Source organism: Carcharodon carcharias, chromosome 12, assembly GCF_017639515.1.
Source record: "Carcharodon carcharias isolate sCarCar2 chromosome 12, sCarCar2.pri, whole genome shotgun sequence".
In the NCBI taxonomy this organism is placed as follows: domain Eukaryota; kingdom Metazoa; phylum Chordata; class Chondrichthyes; order Lamniformes; family Lamnidae; genus Carcharodon; species Carcharodon carcharias.
Genome location: NC_054478.1, coordinates 10,522,054 through 10,535,163, shown reverse-complemented (window position 1 = coordinate 10,535,163; position 13,110 = coordinate 10,522,054).

Sequence of the window (13,110 nt, the reverse complement as noted above, 5' to 3'; positions counted from 1 at the left end):
TAATTGTTTCAGCGTGTATTTATTTCAGCGTTTAATTGTTTTAGCGTATAATTGTTTCAGCGTCATTGCTTCAGCGTGTATTTGTTTCCCTGTGTATTTGTTTCAGCGTTTCATTGTATCAGCATATAATTGTTTCAGCGTCATTGTTTCCGCGTGTAATTCTTTCAGTGTGTAATTGTTTCAGCATGTAATTGTTTCAGCGTGTAGTACTTTCAGCGTGCCATTGTTTCATCGTGTATTTGTTTCAGCGTGTAGTTGTTTCAGCATGTATTTCTTTCAGCGTGTATTTGTTTCAGCGGGTCATTGTTTCAGCGTTTAATTGTTTAAGTGTGTAATTGTTTCAGCATGTCATTGTTTCAGCATGTAGTTGTTTCAGCGTCTATTTGTTTCAGTGTGTATTTTTTTCAGTGCGTAATTGTTTCAGCATTTTTTTTTTCAGCGTGTAATTGTTTCAGTGTGTAATTGATTCAGCGTGTAATTTTTTCAGCTGGTAATTGTTTCAGCATCTAATGGTTTCAGCGTGTATTTATTTCAGCGTGTAATTGTTTCAGCGTGTATTTGTTTCAGCGTGTAGTTGTTTCAGCGTGTATTTATTTCAGCGTGCAGTTGTTTCAGCGTGTATTTTATTCAGCGTGTATTCGTTTCAGCGTGTATTTGTTTCAGCGTTTAGTTGTTTCAGCGTGTATTTGTTTCAGCGTGTATTAGTTTCAGCGTGTAATTGATTCAGCGTGTAATTGTTTCAGCTTGTATTTTTTTCAACGTGTAGTTTTTTCAGCGTGTATTTGTTTCAGCGTGTATTTGTTTCATCGTGTCTTTGTTTCAGTGTGTAATTGTTTCAGCGTCTAATTGTTTCAGCGTGTATTTATTTCAGCGTGTATTTGTTTCAGCGTGTATTTGTTTCAACGTCTAATTGTTTCAGCGTGTATTTATTTCCGCGTGTATTTGTTTCAGCGTGTAGTTGTTTCAGCGTTTATTTGTTTCAGCGTGTATTTGTTTCAGCATGTATTAGTTTCAGCGTGTAATTGATTCAGCGTGTAATTGTTTCAGCGTGTATTTGTTTCAGCGTGTATTTGTTTCACCGTGTATTTGTTTCATCGTGTCTTTGTTTCTGTGTGTAATTGTTTCAGCGTCTAATTGTTTCAGCGTGTATTTGTTTCAGCGTGTATTTGTTTCAGCGTCTAATTGTTTCAGCGTGTATTTATTTCAGCGTGTATTTGTTTCAGCGTGTAATTGTTTCAGCGTGTATTTGTTTCAGCGTGTATTTGTTTCAGCGTGTAATTGTTTCAGCGTGTATTTGTTTCATCGTGTAGTTGTTTCAGCGTGTATTTGTTTCAGCGTGTATTTGTTTCAGTGTTTCTTTGTTTCAGCGTGTATTTGTTTCATCGTGTAGTTGTTTCAGCGTGTAATTGTTTCAGCGTGTATTTGTTTCATCGTGTAGTTGTTTCAGCGTGTATTTGTTTCAGCGTGTATTTGTTTCATCGTGTCTTTGCTTCAGTGTGTACTTGTCTCAGCGTCTAATTGTTTCAGCGTGTATTTGTTTCAGCGTGTATTTGTTTCAGCGTCTAATTGATTCAGCGTGTATTTATTTCAGTGTGTATTTGTTTCAGCATGTATTTGTTTCAGCGTGTCCTTGTTTCAGTGTTTTTTTGTTTCAGCGTGTAGTTGTTTCAGCGTGTATTTGTTTCAGCGTGTATTTGTTTCAGCGTGTATTAGTTTCAGCGTGTAATTGATTCAGCGTGTAATTGTTTCAGCGTGTATTTTTTTCATCGTGTAGTTTTTTCAGCGTGCTTTTGTTTCAGCGTGTATTTGTTTCATCGTGTCTTTGTTTCAGTGTGTAATTGCTTCAGCGTCTAATTGTTTCAGCGTGTATTTATTTCAGCGTGTATTTGTTTCAGCGTGTATTTGTTTCAGCGTCTAATTGTTTCAGCGTGTCTTTATTTCAGCGTGTATTTGTTTCAGCGTGTAGTTGTTTCAGCGTGTATTTGTTTCAGCGTGTATTTGTTTCAGCATGTATTAGTTTCAGCGTGTAATTTGTTCAGCGTGTAATTGTTTCAGCGTGTATTTGTTTCAGCGTGTATTTGTTTCAGCGTGTATTTGTTTCATCGTGTCTTTGTTTCAGTGTGTAATTGTTTCAGCGTCTAATTGTTTCAACGTATATTTATTTCAGCGTGTATTTGTTTCAGCGTGTATTTGTTTCAGCGTCTAATTGTTTCAGAGTGTATTTATTTCAGCGTGTATTTGTTTCAGCGTGTATTTGTTTCAGCGTGTATTTGTTTCAGCGTGTACTTGTTTCAGCCTATTTTTGTTTCAGCGTGTAATTTTTTCAGCATGTATTTGTTTCAGTTTGTATTTGTTTCAGTGTGTTTTTGTTTCAGCGTGTATTTGGTTCAGCGTGTCATTGTTTCATTGTGTATTTGTTTCAACGTCTAATTGTTTCAGCATGTATTTATTTCAGCTTGTTTTTGTTTCAGCATGTATTTTTTTCAACGTGTATTTATTTCACCGTTTTATTGTTTCAGCGTGTATTTGTTTCAGCGTATGCTTGTTTCAGCGTGTATTTGTTTCAGCGTGTATTTGTTTCAGCGTGTATTTATTTCAGCGTGTATTTGTTCCAGCGTGTATTTTTTTCAGCATGTATTTGTTTCAGTGTGTATTTGTTTCAGCTTGTAGTTGTTTCAGCGTGTATTTGTTTCAGCGTGTATTTGTTTCAGCGTGTATTTGTTTCAGCGTGTAATTGTTTCAGCGTGTATTTGTTTCATCGTGTATTTGTTTCAGCGTGTATTTGTTTCAGCGTGTATTTTTTCATCGTGTCTTTGTTTCAGTGTGTATTTGTTTCAGCGTCTAATTGTTTCAGCGTGTATTTGTTTCAGCATGTATTTGTTTCAGCGTCTAATTGATTCAGCGTGTATTTATTTCAGTGTGTATTTGTTTCAGCATGTATTTGTTTCATTGTGTATTTGTTTCAGTGTGTATTTGTTTCAGCGTGTATTTGGTTCAGCGTGTCATTGTTTCATTGTGTATTTGTTTCAACGTCTAATTATTCAACATGTATTTATTTCAGCTTGTTTTTGTTTCGGCATGTATTTTTTTCAACGTGTATTTATTTCACCGTGTTATTGTTTCAACGTGTATTTGTTTCAGCGTATATTTGTTTCAGCGTGTATTTGTTTCAGCGTGTATTTGTTTCAGCGTGTATTTATTTCAGCGTGTATTTGTTTCAGCGTGTATTTTTTTCCGCGTGTATTTGTTTCAGTGTGTATTTGTTTGAGCTTGTAGTTGTTTCAGCGTGTATTTGTTTCAGCGTGTATTTGTTTCAGCGTGTATTTGTTTCAGCGTGTAATTGTTTCAGCGTGTATTTGTTTCATCGTGTAGTTGTTTCTGCTTGTATTTGTTCCAGCGTGTATTTGTTTCATCGTGTCTTTGTTTCAGTGTATATTTGTTTCAGCGTCTAATTGTTTCAGCGTGTATTTGTTTCAGCATGTATTTGTTTCAGCGACTAATTGATTCAGTGTGTATTTATTTCAGTGTGTATTGGTTTCAGTATGTATTTGTTTCAGCGTGTCCTTGTTTCAGTGTTTTTTTGTTTCAGCGTGTAGTTGTTTCAGCGTGTATTTGTTTCAGCGTGTATTTGTTTCAGCTTGTATTAGTTTCAGCGTGTAATTTATTCAGCGTGTAATTGTTTCAGCTTGTATTTTTTTCATCGTGTAGTTTTTTCAGCGTGTATTTGTTTCAGCGTGTATTTGTTTCATCGTGTAGTTGTTTCAGCGTGTATTTGTTTCATCGTGTCTTTGTTTCAGTGTGTAATTGTTTCAGTGTCTAATTGTTTCAGCGTGTATTTATTTCAGCGTGTATTTGTTTCAGCGTGTATTTGTTTCAGCGTCTAATTGTTTCAGCGTGTATTTATTTCAGCGTGTATTTGTTTCAGCGTGTATTTGTTTCAGCGTGTATTTATTTCAGCGTGTATTTGTTTCAGCGTGTATTTGTTTCCGCGTGTATTTGTTTCAGCGTGTACTTGTTTCAGCGTATTTTTGTTTCAGCGTGTAATTGTTTCAGCATGTATTTGTTTCAGTGTGTATTTGTTTCAGTGTGTTTTTGTTTCAGCGTGTATTTGGTTCAGCGTGTCATTGTTTCATTGTGTATTTGTTTCAACGTCTAATTGATTCAGCATGTATTTATTTCAGAGTGTTTTTGTTTCAGCATGTATTTTTTTCAACGTGTATTTATTTCACCGTGTTATTGTTTCAGCGTGTATTTGTTTCAGCGTATAGTTGTTTCAGCGTGTATTTGTTTCAGCGTGTATTTGTTTCAGCGTGTATTTATTTCAGCGTGTATTTGTTTCAGCGTGTATTTTTTCAGCGTGTATTTGTTTCAGTGTGTATTTGTTTCAGCTTGTAGTTGTTTCAGCATGTATTTGTTTCAGCGTGTAATTGTTTCAGCGTGTATTTGTTTCATCGTGTAGTTGTTTCAGCGTGTATTTGTTTCAGCGTGTATTTGTTTCATCGTGTCTTTGTTTCAGTGTGTATTTGTTTCAGCGTCTAATTGTTTCAGCGTGTATTTGTTTCAGCATGTATTTGTTTCAGCGTGTCCTTGTTTCAGTGTTTCTTTGTTTCAGCGTGTAGTTGTTTCAGCATGTATTTGTTTCAGCGCGTCCTTGTTTCACTGTTTTTTTGTTTCAGCGTGTAGTTGTTTCAGCGTGCATTTGTTTCAGCGTGTATTAGTTTCAGCGTGTAATTGATTCAGCGTGTAATTGTTTCAGCGTGTATTTTTTTCATCGTGTAGTTTTTTCAGCGTGTATTTGTTTCAGCGTGTATTTGTTTCATCGTGTCTTTGTTTTCAGTGTGTAATTGTTTCAGCGTCTAATTGTTTCAGCGTGTATTTATTTCAGCGTGTATTTGTTTCAGCGTGTAGTTGTTTCAGCGTGTATTTGTTTCAGCATGTATTAGTTTCAGAGTGTAATTGATTCAGCGTGTAATTGTTTCAGCGTGTATTTGTTTCATCGTGTAGTTGTTTCAGCGTGTATTTGTTTCATCGTGTCTTTTTTTCAGTGTGTAATTGTTTCAGCTTCTAATTGTTTCAGCGTGTATTTATTTCAGCGTGTATTTGTTTCAGCGTGTATTTGTTTCAGTGTCTAATTGTTTCAGCGTGTATTTATTTCAGCGTGTATTTGTTTCAGCGTGTATTTGTTTCAGCGTGTATTTGTTTCATCGTGTCTTTGTTTCAGTGTGTAATTGTTTCAGCGTCTAATTGTTTCAGCGTGTATTTCTTTCAGCGTGTATTTATTTCAGTGTGTATTTGTTTCAGCGTGTATTTGTTTCAGCGTGTATTTGTTTCAGCGTGTACTTGTTTCAGCGTATTTTTGTTTCAGCGTGTAATTGTTTCAGCATGTATTTGTTTCAGTGTGTATTTGTTTCGGTGTGTATTTGTTTCAGCGTGTATTTGTTTCAGCGTGTCATTGTTTCATTGTGTATTTGTTTCAACGTCTAATTGTTTCAGCATGTATTTATTTCAGCTTGTTTTTGTTTCAGCATGTATTTTTTTCAACGTGTATTTATTTCACCGTGTTATTGTTTCAGCGTGTATTTGTTTCAGCGTATAGTTGTTTCAGCGTGTATTTGTTTCAGCGTGTATTTGTTTCAGCGTGTATTTATTTCAGCGTGTATTTGTTTCAGCGTGTATTTTTTTCAGCGTGTATTTGTTTCAGTGTGTATTTGTTTCAGCTTGTTGTTGTTTCAGCGTGTATTTGTTTCAGCGTGTATTTGTTTCAGCGTGTAATTGTTTCAGCGTGTAATTGTTTCAGCGTGTATTTGTTTCATCGTGTAGTTGTTTCAGCGTGTATTTGTTTCAGCGTGTATTTGTTTCAGCGTGTAATTGTTTCAGCCTGTAATTGTTTCAGCGTGTATTTGTTTCATCGTGTATTTGTTTCAGCGTGTATTTGTTTCAGCGTGTATTTGTTTCATCGTGTCTTTGTTTCAGTGTGTATTTGTTTCAGCGTCTAATTGTTTCAGCGTGTATTTGTTTCAGCATGTATTTGTTTCAGCGTCTAATTGATTCAGCGTGTATTTATTTCAGTGTGTATTTGTTTCAGCATGTATTTGTTTCAGCGTGTCCTTGTTTCAGTGTTTTTTTGTTTCAGCGTGTAGTTGTTTCAGCGTGTATTTGTTTCAGCGTGTATCTTTTTCAGCGTGTATTAGTTTCAGAGTGTAATTGATTCAGCGTGTAAATGTTTCAGCGTGTATTTTTTTCATCGTGTAGTTTTTTCAGCGTGTATTTGTTTCAGCGTGTATTTGTTTCATCGTGTCTTTGTTTCAGTGTGTAATTGTTTCAGCGTCTAATTGTTTCAGCGTGTATTTATTTCAGCGTGTATTTGTTTCAGCTTGTATTTGTTTCAGCGTCTAATTGTTTCAGCGTGTATTTATTTCAGCGTGTATTTGTTTCAGCGTGTAGTTGTTTCAGCGTGTATTTGTTTCGGCGTGTATTTGTTTCAGCATGTATTAGTTTCAGCGTGTAATTGATTCAGCGTGTAATTGTTTCAGCGTGTATTTGTTTCATCGTGTAGTTGTTTCAGCGTGTATTTGTTTCATCGTGCCCTTGTTTCAGTGTGTAATTGTTTCAGCGTCTATTTGTTTTAGCGTGTATTTATTTCAGCGTGTATTTGTTTCAGCGTGTATTTGTTTCAGCGTCTAATTGTTTCAGCGTGTATTTACTTCAGCGTGTATTTGTTTCAGCGTGTAATTGATTCAGCGTGTAATTGTTTCAGCGTGTATTTGTTTCAGCGTGTATTTGTTTCAGCGTGTATTTGTTTCATCGTGTCTTTGTTTCAGCGTGTAATTGTTTCAGCGTCTAATTGTTTCAGCGTGTATTTATTTCAGCGTGTATTTGTTTCAGTGTGTAATTGTTTCAGCGTCTAATTGTTTCAGCGTGTATTGATTTCAGTGTGTATTTGTTTCAGCGTGTATTTGTATCAGCGTCTAATTGTTTCAGCGTGTATTTATTTCAGCGTGTATTTGTTTCAGCGTGTATTTATTTCAGCGTGTATTTGTTTCAGCGTGTACTTGTTTCAGCGTATTTTTGTTTCAGCGTGAAATTGTTTCAGCATGTATTTGTTTCAGTGTGTATTTGTTTCAGTGTGTTTTTGTTTCAGCGTGTACTTGTTTCAGCGTATTTTTGTTTCAGCGTGAAATTGTTTCAGCATGTATTTGTTTCAGTGTGTATTTGGTTCAGCGTGTCATTGTTTCATTGTGTATTTGTTTCAATGTCTAATTGTTTCAGCATGTTTTTATTTCAGCTTGTTTTTGTTTCAGCATGTATTTTTTTCAACGTGTATTTATTTCACCGTGTTATTGTTTCAGCGTGTATTTGTTTCAGCGTATATTTGTTTCAGCGTGTATTTGTTTCAGCGTGTATTTGTTTTAGCGTGTATTTATTTCAGCGTGTATTTGTTTCAGCGTGTATTTTTTTCAGCGTGTATTTGTTTCAGTGTGTATTTGTTTCAGCTTGTAGTTGTTTCAGCGTGTATTTGTTTCAGCGTGTATTTGTTTCAGCGTGTATTTGTTTCAGCGTGTAATTGTTTCAGCGTGTATTTGTTTCATCGTGTAGTTGTTTCAGCGTGTATTTGTTTCAGAGTGTATTTGTTTCATCGTGTCTTTGTTTCAGTGTGTATTTGTTTCAGCGTCTAATTGTTTCAGCATGTATTTGTTTCAGCATGTATTTGTTTCAGCGTCTAATTGATTCAGCGTGTATTTATTTCAGTGTGTATTTGTTTCAGCATGTATTTGTTTCAGTGTGTATTTGTTTCAGTGTGTATTTATTTCAGCGTGTATTTGGTTCAGCGTGTCATTGTTTCATTGTGTATTTGTTTCAACGTCTAATTGTTTCAGCATGTATTTATTTCTGCTTGTTTTTGTTTCAGCATGTATTTTTTTCAACGTGTATTTATTTCACCGTGTTATTGTTTCAGCGTGTATTTGTTTCAGCGTATAGTTGTTTCAGCGTGTATTTGTTTCAGCGTGTATTTGTTTCAGCGTGTATTTATTTCAGCGTGTATTTGTTTCAGCTTGTAGTTGTTTCAGCGTGTATTTGTTTCAGCGTGTATTTGTGTCAGCGTGTATTTGTTTCAGCGTGTAATTGTTTCAGCATGTATTTGTTTCATCGTGTATTTGTTTCAGCGTGTATTTGTTTCAGCGTGTATTTGTTTCATCGTGTCTTTGTTTCAGTGTGTAATTGCTTCAGCGTCTAATTGTTTCAGCGTGTATTTCTTTCAGCGTGTATTTATTTCAGCGTGTATTTGTTTCAGCGTGTATTTGTTTCAGCGTGTATTTGTTTCAGCGTGTACTTGTTTCAGCGTATTTTTGTTTCAGCGTGTAATTGTTTCAGCATGTATTTGTTTCAGTGTGTATTTGTTTCAGTGTGTATTTGTTTCAGCGTGTATTTGGTTCAGCGTGTCATTGTTTCATTGTGTATTTGTTTCAACGTCTAATTGTTTCAGCATGTATTTATTTCAGCTTGTTTTTGTTTCAGCATGTATTTTTTTCAACGTGTATTTATTTCACCGTGTTATTGTTTCAGCGTGTATTTGTTTCAGCGTATAGTTGTTTCAGCGTGTATTTGTTTCAGCGTGTATTTGTTTCAGCGTGTATTTATTTCAGCGTGTATTTGTTTCAGCGTGTATTTTTTTCAGCGTGTATTTGTTTCAGTGTGTATTTGTTTCAGCTTGTTGTTGTTTCAGCGTGTATTTGTTTCAGCGTGTATTTGTTTCAGCGTGTAATTGTTTCAGCGTGTAATTGTTTCAGCGTGTAGTTGTTTCATCGTGTAGTTGTTTCAGCGTGTATTTGTTTCAGCGTGTATTTGTTTCAGCGTGTAATTGTTTCAGCCTGTAATTGTTTCAGCGTGTATTTGTTTCATCGTGTAGTTGTTTCAGCGTGTATTTGTTTCAGCGTGTATTTGTTTCATCGTGTCTTTGTTTCAGTGTGTATTTGTTTCAGCGTCTAATTGTTTCAGCGTGTATTTGTTTCAGCATGTATTTGTTTCAGCGTCTAATTGATTCAGCGTGTATTTATTTCAGTGTGTATTTGTTTCAGCATGTATTTGTTTCAGCGTGTCCTTGTTTCAGTGTTTTTTTGTTTCAGCGTGTAGTTGTTTCAGCGTGTATTTGTTTCAGCGTGTATTTTTTTCAGCGTGTATTAGTTTCAGAGTGTAATTGATTCAGCGTGTAATTGTTTCAGCGTGTATTTTTTTCATCGTGTAGTTTTTTCAGCGTGTATTTATTTCAGCGTGTATTTGTTTCAGCGTGTAGTTGTTTCAGCGTGTATTTGTTTCGGCGTGTATTTGTTTCAGCATGTATTAGTTTCAGCGTGTAATTGATTCAGCGTGTAATTGTTTCAGCGTGTATTTGTTTCATCGTGTAGTTGTTTCAGCGTGTATTTGTTTCATCGTGCCTTTGTTTCAGTGTGTAATTGTTTCAGCGTCTAATTGTTTTAGCGTGTATTTATTTCAGCGTGTATTTGTTTCAGCGTGTATTTGTTTCAGCGTCTAATTGTTTCAACGTGTATTTACTTCAGCGTGTATTTGTTTCAGCGTGTAATTGATTCAGCGTGTAATTGTTTCAGCGTGTATTTGTTTCTGCGTGTATTTGTTTCAGCGTGTATTTGTTTCATCGTGTCTTTGTTTCAGCGTGTAATTGTTTCAGCGTCTAATTGTTTCAGCGTGTATTTATTTCAGCGTGTATTTGTTTCAGTGTGTAATTGTTTCAGCGTCTAATTGTTTCAGCGTGTATTGATTTCAGTGTGTATTTGTTTCAGCGTGTATTTGTATCAGCGTCTAATTGTTTCAGCGTGTATTTATTTCAGCGTGTATTTGTTTCAGCGTGTATTTATTTCAGCGTGTATTTGTTTCAGCGTGTACTTGTTTCAGCGTATTTTTGTTTCAGCGTGTAATTGTTTCAGCATGTATTTGTTTCAGTGTGTATTTGTTTCAGTTTGTTTTTGTTTCAGCGTGTATTTGGTTCAGCGTGTCATTGTTTCATTGTGTTTTTGTTTCAATGTCTAATTGTTTCAGCATGTATTTATTTCAGCTTGTTTTTGTTTCAGCATGTATTTTTTTCAAAGTGTATTTATTTCACCATGTTATTGTTTCAGCGTTAATTTGTTTCAGCGTATATTTGTTTCAGCGTGTATTTGTTTCAGCGTGTATTTGTTTTAGCGTGTATTTATTTCAGCGTGTATTTGTTTCAGCGTGTATTTTTTTCAGCGTGTATTTGTTTCAGTGTGTATTTGTTTCAGCTTGTAGTTGTTTCAGCGTGTATTTGATTCAGCGTGTATTTGTTTCAGCGTGTATTTGTTTCAGCGTGTAATTGTTTCAGCGTGTATTTGTTTCATCGTGTAGTTGTTTCAGCGTGTATTTGTTTCAGCGTGTATTTGTTTCATCGTGTCTTTGTTTCAGTGTGTATTTGTTTCAGCGTCTAATTGTTTCAGCATGTATTTGTTTCAGCATGTATTTGTTTCAGCGTCTTATTGATTCAGCGTGTATTTATTTCAGTGTGTATTTGTTTCAGCATGTATTTGTTTCAGTGTGTATTTGTTTCAGTGTGTATTTGTTTCAGCGTGTATTTGGTTCATCGTGTCATTGTTTCATTGTGTATTTGTTTCAACGTCTAATTGTTTCAGCATGTATTTATTTCTGCTTGTTTTTGTTTCAGCATGTATTTTTTTCAACGTGTATTTATTTCACCGTGTTATTGTTTCAGCGTGCATTTGTTTCAGCGTATAGTTGTTTCAGCGTGTATTTGTTTCAGCGTGTATTTGTTTCAGCGTGTATTTATTTCAGCGTGTATTTGATTCAGCTTGTAGTTGTTTCAGCGTGTATTTGTGTCAGCGTGTATTTGTTTCAGCGTGTAATTGTTTCAGCATGTATTTGTTTCATCGTGTAGTTGCTTCAGCGTGTATTTGTTTCAGCGTGTATTTGTTTCATCGTGTCTTTGTTTCAGTGTGTATTTGTTTCAGCGTCTAATTGTTTCAGCGTGTATTTGTTTCAGCATGTATTTGTTTCAGCGTCTAATTGATTCAGCGTGTATTTATTTCAGTGTGTATTTGTTTCAGCATGTATTTGTTTCAGCGTGTCCTTGTTTCAGTGTTTCTTTGTTTCAGCGTGTAGTTGTTTCAGCATGTATTTGTTTCAGCGTGTACTTGTTTCAGCGTATTTTTGTTTCAGCGTGTAATTGTTTCAGCATGTATTTGTTTCAGTGTGTATTTGTTTCAGTGTGTTTTTGTTTCAGCGTGTATTTGGTTCAGCGTGTCATTGTTTCATTGTGTTTTTGTTTCAATGTCTAATTGTTTCAGCATGTATTTATTTCAGCTTGTTTTTGTTTCAGCATGTATTTTTTTCAAAGTGTATTTATTTCACCGTGTTATTGTTTCAGCGTTAATTTGTTTCAGCGTATATTTGTTTCAGCGTGTATTTGTTTTAGCGTGTATTTATTTCAGCGTGTATTTGTTTCAGCGTGTATTTTTTTCAGCGTGTATTTGTTTCAGTGTGTATTTGTTTCAGCTTGTAGTTGTTTCAGCGTGTATTTGATTCAGCGTGTATTTGTTTCAGCGTGTATTTGTTTCAGCGTGTAATTGTTTCAGCGTGTATTTGTTTCATCGTGTAGTTGTTTCAGCGTGTATTTGTTTCAGCGTGTATTTGTTTCATCGTGTCTTTGTTTCAGTGTGTATTTGTTTCAGCGTCTAATTGTTTCAGCATGTATTTGTTTCAGCATGTATTTGTTTCAGCGTCTTATTGATTCAGCGTGTATTTATTTCAGTGTGTATTTGTTTCAGCATGTATTTGTTTCAGTGTGTATTTGTTTCAGTGTGTATTTGTTTCAGCGTGTATTTGGTTCATCGTGTCATTGTTTCATTGTGTATTTGTTTCAACGTCTAATTGTTTCAGCATGTATTTATTTCTGCTTGTTTTTGTTTCAGCATGTATTTTTTTCAACGTGTATTTATTTCACCGTGTTATTGTTTCAGCGTGTATTTGTTTCAGCGTATAGTTGTTTCAGCGTGTATTTGTTTCAGCGTGTATTTGTTTCAGCGTGTATTTATTTCAGCGTGTATTTGATTCAGCTTGTAGTTGTTTCAGCGTGTATTTGTTTCAGCGTGTATTTGTTTCAGCGTGTATTTGTTTCAGCGTGTAATTGTTTCAGCATGTATTTGTTTCATCGTGTAGTTGCTTCAGCGTGTATTTGTTTCAGCGTGTATTTGTTTCATCGTGTCTTTGTTTCAGTGTGTATTTGTTTCAGCGTCTAATTGTTTCAGCGTGTATTTGTTTCAGCATGTATTTGTTTCAGCGTCTAATTGATTCAGCGTGTATTTATTTCAGTGTGTATTTGTTTCAGCATGTATTTGTTTCAGCGTGTCCTTGTTTCAGTGTTTCTTTGTTTCAGCGTGTAGTTGTTTCAGCATGTATTTGTTTCAGCGTGTATTTGTTTCAGCGTGTATTACTTTCAGCGTGTAATTGATTCAGCGTGTAATTGTTTCAGCGTGTATTTTTTTCATCGTGTAGTTTTTTCAGCGTGTATTTGTTTCAGCGTGTATTTGTTTCATCGTGTCTTTGTTTCAGTGTGTAATTGTTTCAGCGTCTAATTGTTTCAGCGTGTATTTATTTCAGCATGTATTTGTTTCAGCGTGTATTTGTTTCAGCGTCTAATTGTTTCAGCGTGTATTTATTTCAGCGTGTATTTGTTTCAGCGTGTAGTTGTTTCAGCGTGTATTTGTTTCAGTGTGTATTTGTTTCAGCATGTAATAGTTTCAGTGTGTAATTGATTCAGCGTGTAATTGTTTCAGCGTGTATTTGTTTCATCGTGTAGTTGTTTCAGCGTGTATTTGTTTCAGTGTGTATTTGTTTCAGCATGTAATAGTTTCAGTGTGTAATTGATTCAGCGTGTAATTATTTCAGCGTGTATTTGTTTCATCGTGTCTTTGTTTCAGTGTGTAATTGTTTCAGCGTCTAATTGTTTCAGCGTGTATTTATTTCAGCGTGTATTTGTTTCAGCGTGTATTTGTTTCAGCGTCTAATTGTTTCAGCGCGTATTTATTTCAGCGTGTATTTGTTTCAGCGTGTAGTTGTTTCAGC